A 12,554-nucleotide genomic window follows, 5' to 3' on the forward strand; every position below is an offset into this window, starting at 1 on the left:
AGTAAAGATAACTTTATCTGTCAGAATTAAACAGTATGGTTCTATCATGGATAGAGCCTGTATTTCGCAGACTCTTCTTGCTGACACCAGTGTCACCAAGAGTATGGTTTTTAGTGTAAGGTACTTATCCGAACATTCCTCTAGTGGTTCGAAGGGTGCAGAGAGGAATCCTTTCAGCACTGTGGAGAGGTCTCATCTCAGGATTCTGCTGAATTTTATGGGTCTGGCCTTCCTCAAAGAGAGAAGGAATCTTTTAATGAGCATGTCTTCTGCCAGCCTAACATCCAGGTGGGAAGATTGGGCTGCCACTTTAACCTTCAGCGTGTTATGACTGAACCATGGTCTCTGAGGCCAATGGGGTGCAATAAGAATCACAGTAGCCCTTTCTTTCTTGACCTTTTGTACCTACTTTGGTTTTAGGGCAGTTGGGGGGGGGGATGCATAGCATAGATGGGAAACCCATCTTTAGTTGAATAGATCTGCCCCGATATTTCCATCTATAGGATTTAGAGATAAGAATTTTGGGAGCTTCGTATTTATTCTTGTCGCAAACAGGTCTACCTCGGGCACCAGACTCGGGTGATCTACAGAAAGATTTCTTGGTTAAAGGACCACCACTGTTTGTTTTATGATTTTCCGGCTTACAAAATCTGCCAGTGTGTTGTCTGTTCCCTTTAGATGGATCTGATGTTTCTTTCACCCCATAACAATGGGGTTTCTGTCAGCTCCATAAGACGGGTCAATCCTGTTCCCCCTTGTCTGGTCAGGTATGCCACTGTTGTGGCGCTGTCGACTGAATCCTGACATCTTGCCCTGAATCGCTGGTTGGAATGCTTTTAGCGTCTTCTCTATGGGTTTTTAACACCCTCAGGTTTAAGCATGCTTGTGACCAGTAGTGGTTTAATTTTGCCATATGTGCTCCCCAAACTGGAGCGCTGGCTTTCGTAGTGATCCGTACGGGATCAGTCTGTGTCCATTTGTGCCCTTCGAGGTAAATTAGCAGCCTGAGTCACCATTGCAGTGTTCTTTATATTGCGTGAGGAACCAAGATAGTCGCCTCTAGGGATGATGCCTTGCCATCCCATCAGGCCAAAATGTGATTCTGGAACGGTTTCATATGAAGTTGAGTCCAGGTAATGGCCGGGATTGAGGACGTAATCAGTCCCAACACTGCCATGCCCTGTCTGACGGTCATGAGTTTGGTCTCTAGCAGAGATACTATCGCTTCCCTGATCGTTACGACTTTTTTCTGTCAGGAAGATCTTGGTCATTTTGGCATCTAGTATGTAGCCCAAGTATATGACCCATTGGCTTGGTGTTAGCTGTGACTTCTCTTTGTTCACTATCCACCCTAATTCCGGCAGGTAGGATATGCTTTTGTGTAAATTCGCATCCAGCTTGTCCGCTGACTCGGCGAAGAATAGTAGATCGTCTAGATATGGTACTACTCCTATGCCTTGCTGCCTAAGGCTTTTTAGGGCTTCCGTCATTATCTTCGAGAAGATCCTGGGTGCTGAGGAGATGCCAAATGGCAGAGCTGTTTATTGAAAATGTAGCATGGTAGCTGGCCCCTGGACCACGAATCTTAGGTATTTTGGGTAGCTCTTTATCGGTACATGTAGATATGCATCTTGCAGATCCACTGTGGCCATGAACACTACCGCCGGGAGAATAATTCTGCCCGAATAGATGGATTCCATCCTGAACCTTTTGTGCTTTATCTTTTTGTAGAGTGGCTTTAGGTTCAGTATGAGCCTTAGCTTGCGTGATGGTTTTTTTCCTCACGAATATGTGCGAGTAGACTCCAGTTCTCTTTCTTCTTCCGGCGGTACCTGGCAAACCACTTTTTGTACTATTATACTTTCCAATGCCGATAGAAAGACTTCTGCTTGGTCTGTGGAATGTGGGAGTCCCGTTACCAGTTACTTGGTTGGGGGGCGAGTGAAAAACTATTGAGCAGCCTTCTGTTACGGTGCAATGAATAAACCCGTTCATGATTTTCTCCCACTGGTGAGCAAAAGACCCCAAAGTGCCCCCTCATTGGAGGCCATCATTGCTTTTTGTTCTTTGGAGCTGTAGGCTTGAGAATGAACTTTTTTTTGCATTTTCGATTCTGTTGGGCCCGGTGCTTTTTTGGGCCCGTCTTAATAAATCTCCTGGACTGGGCGTTTTTTTGGATTGAGGAAACCTCTTGTTTTTGGCTGCGGTTCTATATAGGACTGTTTCCAAGTCAGGTCCGAATAGTAGATCACCCGTGAAGGGGATGCCGCATAATCTATTTTTGGATGCAATGTCCCCTCCCCAAGACTTCAGCCACAGGGCTCTCCTGGCTGAATTGATTAGGCCAGTGGTCCTGGCAGATGTCCTTACGGACTCAGCTGATGAGTCTGCTAGAAATACTGCCGCTCTGGTTAGCATAGGTACTGTATGGTTTTCATTAGCTTCTCCCTTGGGGTGCCTCCTAGTAGCTCTTGCAACTGTGTTAGCCAGACTAATAGGGTCCTGGCCGTGCACATGGAAGCTATGGCTGGATTTAGGTTCATGGCTGCAGCTTCCCAAGCTCTTCTCAGAAGTGCTTCTATCTTTTTGTCCATGGGATCGGTAAGAGTACCGGAGTCGCCAAAAACTAAATCTGATTTGTTTGCGACTCTGGCAAGGGAGGCATTTACTTTAGGGCATTTTGCCAAAGATTTAGGGTCTCCCTCTGTGAAGGGATATCTGCGTTAAATCGCAGCCGGGGCGTTAAAGCGCTTCTTTTCCGGTTCCTCCCATACTGACCAAGTTTTTCAGAGTCTCGTGTATCGGAAATGTTCTGGGTTTTTTGGTTGAAAGCCCTTATATATCTTATCGTGTAGTGAAAGCTCTGCGATTTTTTGCTATTTGATACCCAGAGTGTCCGCTATGGCTCTTTGTAAATTATCCATGTCCGCCGAAGGGAAAAGTGTACCCCCGGACGCTGGATCTTCGTCACCTGAGTCTGAGCATAGGCCTTTTTCGGATTCTGATTCCGAGACATCAGAATCAGTTCTCTCCTCCCCTTGATCCACCTCATCTCCGCTGTAAGAGGGGATGGGTGTTTTGCTGGTATATGGGGTACTGGCCTGGCTGGAGCCTCCTTTTTTTCTATGGCTGTACCAAGAGGACCAATCGTGCTTTTGATTTTCTCTTTAAAGGAGTCAAGCATGTCTTTGAGGAATCCCTGTGACGCTTTAGCCACTATTTTGTTGATGCATTTTTGGCATAGTGTTTTTTTTCCATTCTGGAGGAAACCTGTGACCGCAAGAGGTGCATGCCTTGCTACTGGTCTTTGCCTTTTTCTCTTCTGGAGCCTTTGCCTGTAGGAGACCAGAAAAAGGATCCCATAAGGTAGACAGCTGCCATACACCACCATACAGAAACATTTGTGGTTAGGTAAAGACAGAGAGAACTCAAGAGTACTCTGTCTTACCTTGGAGTTGTCCTGACTAGCAGGATGATCTGCAGGGCAGGGTGGTGAAGCATCCAACATGGTCAGCCCCAGAAAAAGTAATCCCAGCATAGGGACCTTATACTGCTTCCTGCCCAGCTCCAGCCCCGCCCCGCCCCCATGCAGGTTGGTGGACATACCTGCATTGTCGCTTCCTGGAATCCTGTGGTCTCCCTTTCTTGGTAAAGGTAAATTCATTTTCTGCTCGCTTTTGTTGAAACCTTTTCCACTGTAGTGTCAGATTTTTCTTCTTTGAAACTCGCGCCGCCGCCAGGAAGTGATGTCAGCGGATGTGCTCCACTCTGACGTTCGACTTCCACCCTCCCCAAGATGGCTGCGGACTGAAAGCCGCCTTTCGGAGGTTCCGCCTTCGCCACCATCTTGTTCCTCCACTGCAAGGATTCTGCAGGGGACATTCGCGGCCGACCTAAATGGGCGCTGCAGGATAAAAGGACCAGGGGGTGCAGAATTCGAGCCACCCCCCCCGCTCTACTTGCGCACCACCCAGGGAGATCGCTGTTGCTAGCAGGAACTAGCCCAGAAGATTCCGCAGTAATGCTCCAGGTACGGTGTAGGGGGGATGCCACTCCGGCATCTTCACAGCTGGGGGGATAGTTGCATAACCCTCAGTAGGTGTGAAACCTCAGGTGAGGGCTAGCTTGCCCCATTGCGCTAACCCTGACCTTCCCTGCCCAAGGCTTGGTGAGCTGGATGGGAGGCTGGCCAGGGAGTCTCCTGCAGCATAGCATGGAGACTGGGAAAAATAACAAACAGGTGTAGCTCCTAGTGGATCTGGAGGAAACCCAATCAAACTGAGGCAGATGGTATGACAGAAGTTTTTATAACGGTGGACTATTGTGCTTCCTGTTTCAGGTGGGAGAAGCCTATCTCTCAGATGCTGCCCTGGAAGACGATTAGAGAAAAAGGTTTTGCCTTTAGTTATATTTAAAGTGCAATGTGACACTTTATGTCACTGCATTACAGTGTGGTGTGTTGCGCAGTTCTTGCTGTACGGTGACATGCAGAACCGTGAAGAGCGGGGTGATATTATGCAAACATGTTGCATTAATTTGCACTGATCTGGAACACAGTTAAACACTGCGTTCTGGTCTGAACATGACAAAAAAATAAAAATAAACTATCGTTTTCTTTTTCATTGCAGTTACCTTGCAGGCCCATAAACTTCTTATCAAGTGTACAACCATGTAAACTTACCGGTCTCCTGCCACTTTCTTCCTTTCTCCATTCCTTACACAGTAGGCATAACAGAATTTTAGGTTTCCTACTTACATGATTTTTGGATGGTACTGCATACATTTAAAGCGGAGTTCCACCCATTTTTAATAGGTTGGAATACATAGATCTATGTAATCCCCTTTAAAACGGCTTTTACCAATGGAAACTTTTTTTTTTTTTTTGCTAGTAAATACCTTAATTTCTGCTTTATTCCTCCTCTCCTCACTTCCGGGTCCGATCGGCGATGACGTCATTCGGCGATTCGCAGTGTCTGCTGGGATGTATTCTATTCCAGAAATCTCGCAGTAGCTGAGCTGTACTGAGCCGTGCCTGCCCCGCCTCCTCTCATTGAGTTGTATTGTATGCAATGTATTAAGGCCATTCTCTGCCCCGCCTCCTCTCATTGAGTTGTATTGTAGGCGGGGCAGAGAACGGCCTTAATACATTGCATACAATACAACTCAATGAGAGGAGGCGGGGCGGAGGCGGGGCAGAGAACAGCCTTAATACATTGCATACAATACAACTCAATGAGAGGAGGAATAAAGCAGAAATTAAGGTATTTACTAGCAAAAAAAAAAAAAAAAAAGTTTCCATTGGTAAAAGCCATTTTAAAGGGGATTACATAGATCTAAAGTTCCAAAAATGGGTGGAACTTCACTTTAAAGAAAAAAGGAAGACTAGATGTCAGCTGCTGATTTACTGCACATCATCTACAAACATCTTCCTGCAGAATGTTACCACTAGTAGCTAAATATCCTGTAAAACCGTCTTCCATGAGACTTAATAGGCTTGCCATCGATAAAGTTCCATTACTCCTGTTATATTTAGTGTAACAATAAACACTTTTTGAGGCATTTAAGCCCTGGTTCACAACATTTTTGACAGAAGCCTATGCAAGTCGCAATGAGAAAAAATAAAAATAAAATAATTGGTATAAAAGTAGTGCAGGAACCTGTTTCATAATCACTTCAACATATGTCAAGGCAAAATGAGCGGTTCCATTGGTGGCAATGGGGTGCGACTTGACAGTACCAAATCGCATTACAAGTCGCATTGGTGTGAACGGAGAGCTTAGAAATGTTGGATTCTCAGTTAAAGTACAAGTTAAGCCTAAAACTAGCTCTACTGGCATTCACATTCAAAACAAATCTATCTAACCCTGTAAAGCAGAAATCCCTGTACTTACCTTTTCTTCAGCCAGTCCCGTCCCACGCTGAGCTGTCAGCGGCGGCTTTTCTGTGTAGGCATGTGCAGAAGAGGCAGCTGACAACAGAAGCCCCATAGTAAGTCTACGGGTAAAGTCACTTCCCAGGCATTTCCCAGCCATTTTTAGCTGTCTCCTGCACACCGCATCCGCTGTTGAAGACCGGACTGACTGTAGAAAAGGTGTGTATAACGTTTTTTGCTTTATAGGGTTAGATAGCTACATTAGAGTTAGTTAGTTTTAGGCTGAACTTCTACTTTAGGCTCTCTGTTAAGCTTTTACTGCTGTGTGTTTTCTCCTTTTGGGGAGACGTCCCCTCATTTTCTTTACCAGTAACCACATACAAAGTAAAATCAATTTTCCCAACAAGGACATGACACCAAAAAACTTGAAAGATGTTCTGAACTACAAATGAGAAACTGGTTTAATGCAACAGGTCTTCAGATTCCACAAGTACTATGCGGAGGCTGATGTGTGCCACTCAACTTACTAAACATTGAGCAATAAAAAAAATAAAATAAAAACCCTTACTAAACATTAGCTGGGCAATACTAAGAGCACTAGGCACATGGAAACAAAAAGGAGGAAGGCAAAATGTGGATCTCCATAGTCAACGGAGCGAGCATAGGTGTGCAAAAGGGCTTGTCTCACATCTACAGCATGTACTTTACAGTTTCCCAATGCAAGATTTCTCAATCCTTCTCATAACTTTTCTGTTTTGTTAATGATAGCAAGTTATAGAACAAATAGGTGTAGCTACTGAAAGGGAAGTTGTGTTGATAAAATCAGTAAAGCTACTGCTCTAAAGCTGGGTACACACTACGTTTTTTTTTTTTCGTTCAACCCAGCAGAGCGGCGATCTCCTCTGCTGTGCTATTGTATTCTGACAGGGAGACTGTCCCCCACCAGAATACACTGATTAACGCTGGCAGCCACCGCTGATCGGATGTCAGTAAGATGCTGATTTTCCAGCATTCCCGTTTGACAGAAGCCAGTGGTAAGATCGGCTTTTATAGAACAGACAGCTGTACACACATGGGCCAAAAGTTTTCCAGTTCCTGCTGAACTGACTGTTTTTGCCACGTGTACCCAGCTTAAGGCACCTGGTTATAACAAAAAGGTACAATCGGGCACCTTGGGGCTCAGGTAGATGGGCTTTGCTTTTCCACATCTGACTTGTGTCTAAAACACAATTTAAAGGACAGGTTTCTCAATCAGGGTTCAATAGAACTCTAGGGTTTCTTCAAAGTTTGCTAAAGGTTCACTGAGCTGTGGCAGACAGATCCCCCAGTGACCCAAATTAACTGACAGGTGCTGCTCAAGGCTTCACCAAGTCCTCTTGTGTAGAAACTTCTTGGGGTGCAGACAAGGAAAGAGCTCGTCCCAGTTCTAGACATTTAATGGAAAAGGGAAAAGTCCTGGAAGTTGCACATCCCTGCAAAACGCCGTAAGAGGGTGTCTGACAGCCTCAGCTCAGGATCCCCATGACTAAGCTCCATGGGCGGAGTGAAATGCATTGGGGGCATGGCCTGGCTGGAGACTGATCCCCCATATGAAGGTGCCTGTATAGTTTTGGCACCAATGTCACTTGGCAGAACCAGCTGCATGGAGCCTCTCATTTCCTCTCAGTTACTGACACCAATGATCTTTTCAGCTGTCTGGAAAAGGGCATACTTCTTACACTTCTATCCATTGTAATTGGTTTAGCTGCATGATCATTACTGAAAAAGAAAGCCCCACTCCAGGGAAAAACTATTTTTTAACAATTCCCTCTATCTCCTCCTGATAGTCTGATCCCCTTTACCTGGAGGCATTGGAAGGGCAGTGTTAGAAAAATGTTCTACTGTCAGTGTCAAATATGCTAAGTATGCCACATTCTTTATTGTTTTATTGTTATTATGTCTACAACTTATTCCATGATAAAAAGGTAAAGACAGATCTAAACTAATGCTTAACTAACCCCCCCCCCCCCCTTCCAGCTATCCTGAGCAAAACTGCACTTTGGCCTGCTTTTCTTTGGATACAGCTGGCAATATAGAGATTGGTTAAAACTTCAACAATCATTGGCAAGAAAAAAAAAACCTCACAGTCCCAGTCATTATTATTATTATACAGGATTTATATAGCGCCAACAGTTTGCGCAGCGCTTTACAATGTGGGGGAAGACAAAACAGTTACAGTACAATTCAATACAGGAGGAATCAGAGGGCCCTGCTCGTTAGAGCTTACAATCTAGAAGGGAGGGTCAAGTGAAACAAAAGGCAGTCCTTGCACTTGAACTGGAATTAGGAGGTGAAAGGCTACACACACACACACACACACACACACACACACAGCGAGTACAGGGATGACCTCTTCATTTTAGGCCAGGCTTTCCATGGCCTCATAGACTGTAATAGACCACCATTTACCTGGATGTGGCAGAGTAAACAGCAAGCAGTTACAGACCAAGACGCAGAAACCTGCATACACCAAATTGAATAGGACATCCCTGAACTTATGTTTCTAAGGAAACCCAAACATTTACTAGCTTGATGAAGTGTACAGCTCTTTATGTATCACAAGGCAAGTACTTTACCACTAAGAAGGTAAAATAGGCCTATTTAATAAATCCTGTGCAATCTGTGCTTTGTCCATACAGCATATACTTTGTTTTTTCATTCGGCCTGCATGATTTTCCTGCATAGTGCAGATGGATCTCCTGCAGCAGATATTTCAACAGCCGCCACCAGCAGCTGTGCCTCTGCTTGTTTTGCGGTTGAATGCTGCTTCTTCAGGAGGGACACGTTAAATGGTATCTGGAATATAGTAACTATATTTGTTACTATATTCCAGATACCAATTAATATGTCCCTCCTGAAAAAGCCGTTTTCAACCGCGAAACATGTAGAGGAGCATGTGTTCAGTGAGGATACACTTTAAAGGTGACCTCCCTGTTGGAGTGTATTAAGTACTAGTGGGACTATTGCACAGCTAGACCAGCCTTTGATCGTTTTTTCTGTATTTTAATGTTGTCTGTGTTTTTCTAGATAAGTTGTTTTTTTATTATTTTTTGCATAAATAAAATATGTTGTTATTTTTACCTTTTGTGTATTGAGTCTGAGGTACAGAAAAAGTCCAATTTCCCTTTTGGAGACTGTTAGGGGGAATTGTCTCCTCTTCCAATCTTTAAATGGAAGTCAGAGACAACCTTAGGTAGGAATGACAGTCAGGGACGAAGAACCACTTTATCCCTATGGACCACTAAATAGGGACTACGACAGGACAATGCCGCCAACTCCGATACCCTGCGGGCCGAGGTATTAGCCACCAAGAATGCCACCTTCTGGGACAATGTAGGCAAGGGAATTCCCCTGAATATTCTCAAATGGAGGTTTCTGGAGAACCAAAAGCACTAAATTTAAATCCCACAGCGGCAAAAGAGACCGTACAGGTGGAGCCACATGTCGAACCCCCTGTATGAAGGTACAAACTAAAGAGTGTGTGGCTAGAGGTCGCTAAATGAAGGTTGCCAAAGCAGACATCTGGCCCTTGATGGTACTCAAGGCCAACTTCTGCTTAACCCCTTATTGAAGAAAGGCTAAGACCCGAGTCACAGAAAAGGATCGAGGATGAGCGCCAATCGACTCATACCAAGAAATGTACGCTTTCCAAGTGCAATGGTATATCTTGCTGGAAGACTACTTCCTTGCCTTCACCATAGTAGTGATCACTGATACAGGCAAACATCTATCCCACAGTACCTGGCTTTCAATAGCTAAACCATTAAAACCAGAGACTGTAAAGAAGGATGGTAGATTAGCCCTTGGGATAACTGGTCCTCCTAAAGAGGTAGCCCCCAAGGAACATTTACGGCCACCAAAATGATTGGAAGACCTTCGCCATTGATTCCTTGCAGGAACAGCGGAAGGAGCTTGAGCCGAGGATGATACTGGCCTTACTGTACTCCTATGATGCCTGGGGCATCTGCCAGAGGAACCTGTGACCTCACTATGAACCTCGGTATTCTCCTGTGGAGCTGAACTGTCTTGAAGGTGGATACCACCAGACCCAGAACCTGTATGCAAATCGAGAGAGAGAATTGTCTGTGTGACAGCAGCTGGTAAATCACGGCCTGCGGTTCCTGAAATTTGTTCTGGACAGAATTAAAATCAGACCTGGGTAATTTCATTTCCTGGACAAGGATAGAGGGGGGGACCTTAGGTAGTTCGGACGTAACCCAAACCTTTGCAGGAGCATCCGAACGTGCTCCTTGGATACTGGGTCCCTCTATGTGACTAAGCAGTGAAAAAGTCCCACATAACACCTTAGGGGTCCACCTATGGTGCATGTTAGAAATACCAAAGTTCAGCCAGTTAAGAAGGGCCTGGATGACATTCGATCAATATATGGGCTAGCTGATTGTACACAAGTCAAATTACTGATTGACTGCTTTAAAACCAGCCTGTTGGGTTTTTCCTGAGCAATCAGTGCCACCAGCAGAACACAATAGCATTGCAGGGGGGAATTTACACATTTTTTTTTCATTCAACATGCTGGTTAAATGAAAAAAAAAAAAAAAATGAAATAATAAAGTATAATGCATGGTCTGCCTTAAACCCAACACACTGTAAGATTACAGTGGTGGGGATGGGTGCAGGCAGGGACAGTGTAAAATTTCTCCTGAAAGAAGAATCAACATAAGGGATACATCATACTAACTGTAAGCTATGTCACTTGTGCTGATTTTTATGTGTTTCAGGTTTAAATACAGAAAAAAAAAAAAAAAACACCATCCCCAGCACGTTAAGCAGATGAACTTTTGGGCAGAAGAAACCCTGATTTTCCCTAAAGAGCTTTAGTGTTAATTTGTTCCAATGGCCAGAATAAATTAGTATGCTGACCAATGGAATGAATGAACACCCAAATTCTTGACCTGCATAAATGCATTTGAAAAACATCACTTTGTTCCTGCCGGGGGTAAAGGCATTCAGAAGCCCAGTGTGCATGGGGCCCTAAATAAGTTCACTTTTTAAAAAAAAAATATTAAATGCACATTTTTTTTGCATTTATAATTTTTTGTTTCTGGAGCCTCTAAAGCTGGTGCCATGCAGGTCTTCCTGCAGACTGTCAGTGAATCTGTGTGCCGGTACATCCCGTACAGGCAAGCAGATACAATCTGACAGGGAGAGAATGAACGATCAAGCTGCTCCACAGTGCTGTGGTAGTTCATTGAAAACTACATCTGACAGCCGCAAAGGCTGCTGGACCTTGTAGTTTCCATTTACAGAACACTGTGAATGAGTGACACGGCCAGGCAGGCAGAGGCCTTCTCGCCTAGATTTTTCTTTTTTAAATTGTGACAGCTAGCAGGGGGGATAAGATCCCCGCTAGCTGTAAGATCGAGGAGCCAGGGGGGTGCTTGGGCCAATCCATTCATAACATGTTTTACCCCAAATATGGGTCAAACATGTTACACAAGGTGAACTTTATCCTTTAAAGTGGCTGTATAAGCTGAAGGTTTTTTTTACCTTGATGCAGTTTATGCATGAAGGTAAAAGAACCTTTGGTGTGCTGCTCTCCCCATAGCCCCCCCCCTCCCCAGCCTCAGCTGTCCCGGGACTCCCACTCCTCATTGGGTGAGACAGCAGCAAGCGCCATACACTCCCAGTGCTGTCAATCCAGCCAGTGAGCCAATGAGGAGAGAGCAGGGCCAAACCTTGGACACAGAGCAAAGCTCAGGAGAGCACGCACCAGTGCCCCCTATAGCAAGTGGCTTGCTATTGGGGGCACTGTTCAAGGGGGAGGGGCCAAGAGCGCCAGTGGAAAACCTGAGAGGAGGAGGATCGGGGCAGCTCTGTGCAAAACCAATGCACAGATCAGGTAAGCATAATTTCCTTTTTTTTTTAAAAAAAAAAAAAAAGCCGAGCCATGACATTGATAGTTATGCTATGAGCCTGTTGTCCTCATTTCTAACTGAATGCATAATGTTTATAGAAAATTTACAATAAAAAAAATGATACCACTCACCAATTATGCCATGGCGATTTTGGCTCTGAGGTAGAGGATTCTCCCTCAAAACGCATAAGCCAGGTCATTGTGGATGCCATCACGCCATCCAGCAGTATAGAAGTGTCCTGGAGGCAATAGGTTCCCATTTCCTAAATGCATGTATACATCTTACATTTGTGAGTATAATGTATGCTACCGATTTGGATTTTAATAAACTTTCTTAGTGGTAATGCACAAGGTCGGTTCGCCCTTTTCTTGTTGTTGTCTTTCAGTGGTTTTGGATAACCTTGGTCCTGAGGGGGCAGCAAGACCGCCTATTTTTGTGCAAAAAAGACCATTTAGATCACTCACCTTCCCGCATACCACTTGAGCGCAGGAGAGATACGGTTTTTGGAAAATCACAGGCAATTTTAAGGCTTGACGTGTTGGGTGTCTAGTTAATGAGCGCAACCTCATCTTTTATATTTGGGTAATATGTTGTATTATTCTGCACTAAATCTAACTTCCTGGTTTTTTTTTTTTTCAAAATGTTTAATATTTTCTGGATAAGATTTACAAATAAAGGGTTACAAGACAGGAGTATATTAAACAAAACATATGCTGTGTATAAAGGCAAAGACATTATAGAAGAACTATATATTATTAAGTGCCGGT

Source organism: Pelophylax lessonae (assembly GCF_965119305.1).
Source record: "Pelophylax lessonae genome assembly, chromosome: 1".
NCBI classification, from domain to species: domain Eukaryota; kingdom Metazoa; phylum Chordata; class Amphibia; order Anura; family Ranidae; genus Pelophylax; species Pelophylax lessonae.